Here is a 1,711-nt window from a genome sequence, read left to right as displayed (position 1 = left end):
ATCCATACATGACCACTGGAAAAACCATAGCCTTGACTAGACGGACCTTTGTTAGCAAAGGAATGTCTCTGCTTTTTAATATGTTGACTAGGTTGGTCATAGCTTTTCTTCCAAGGAGTAAGCGTCTTTTAATTTCATGGCTGCAATCACCATCTGCAGTGATTTTGGGGCCCCCCCAAAATAAAGTCTGACACTGTTTCCACTGTTTCCCCATCTATTTCCCATGAAGTGATGGGACCAGATGCCATGATCTTCGTTTTCTGAGTGTTAAGTTTTAAGCCAACTTTGTCACTCTCCTCTTTCACTTTCATCAAGAAGCTCTTTAGTTCTTCTTCACTTTCTGCCATAAGGGTGGTGTCATCTGCATATCTGAGGTTATTGATATTTGTCCTGGCAATCTTGATTCCAGCTTGTGCTTCTTCCTGCCCAGCGTTTCTCATGATGTACTCTGCATATAAGTTAAATAAGCAGGGTGACAATATACACCCTTGATGTACTCTTTTCTCAATTTGGAACCAGTCTGTTGTTCCATGTCTAGTTCTAACTGTTGCTTCTTGACCTGTGTATAGATTTCTCAGGAAGCAAGTCAGGTGGTCTGGTATTCCCATCTCTTTAAGAATTGTCCACAGTTTTTTTGTGATCCACACAGTCAAAGCTTTTGGTATAATCAATAAAGCAGAAAGAGATGTTTTTCTGGAACTGTCATGATTTTTTATGATCCAGCGGATGTTGGCAATTTGATCTCTGGTCTTGAACATCTGGAAGTTCACAGTTTACATAATGTTGAAGCCTGGCTTGGAGAATTTTGAGCATTGCTTTGCTAGCATGTGAGATGAGTGCAATTGTGCAATAGTGTGAACGTCCTTTGGCATTTGCATGTCTTGATGTACTATAAATAATGTAATGAATGTGGGAGTGCAGATATCTCTTCAAGGTAATGATTTCATTTCTTTTGGATAAACACCTAGAAGTTGGATTGAAGGACCATAGTGTTCTATTTTTGGTCTAGCTTGGATTTATTTTTTATATTTATATATTTATTTTATTTTTCTTACAGTATAGTTGTTTTACAATGTTGTTTTAGTTTCAGGTGTACAGCAAAGTTTTTCAGTAATACTTACATATAATATATATCTTTTTAAAAGATTCTTTTCCTTATAGGTTATTACAAATATTGAGTATAGTTTCCTATGCTATACAGTAAGGCCAAGTTGGTTATCTATTTTATATACAGTAGTGCGTGTATGTTAATCCCAAACTCAGTAATTTATCACTCCCTCCACCCCTCTTCCCTTTGATGACCATAAATTTGTTTTCCATGTCTGTGAGTCTATTTCTATTTTGTATAAGTTTATTTGTATCCTTTTTTTCTTTTAGATTTCACGCATAAGCAATATTATATGATATATGTCTTTCAGTGTCTGGCTTACTTCACTTAGTATAACTTGCAAGTCCATCCATGTTGCAGGAGATGACATTCTTTCATTCTTTTTTACGGCCAAGGAATATTTAGCTTGAATTTATCCTTTTTTAAAAAATGGTTTTATTTTTGGCTGCACTGTCTTCACTGCTGAGCACAGGGTTCCTCTAGTTGAGGTAAGCCGGAGCTCCTCTTCATTGCAGGGTGTGGGCTTCGCATTGCGAGCCACAGGCTCTTGGCGCGCAGGCGTCAGTAACTGCGGCGCGGAGGCGTCAGTAACTGCGGCGCGGA

Source organism: Oryx dammah, unplaced genomic scaffold, assembly GCF_014754425.2.
Source record: "Oryx dammah isolate SB20612 unplaced genomic scaffold, SCBI_Odam_1.1 HiC_scaffold_2, whole genome shotgun sequence".
Lineage (NCBI taxonomy): Eukaryota > Metazoa > Chordata > Mammalia > Artiodactyla > Bovidae > Oryx > Oryx dammah.
This window is presented reverse-complemented; position numbering follows the sequence as displayed.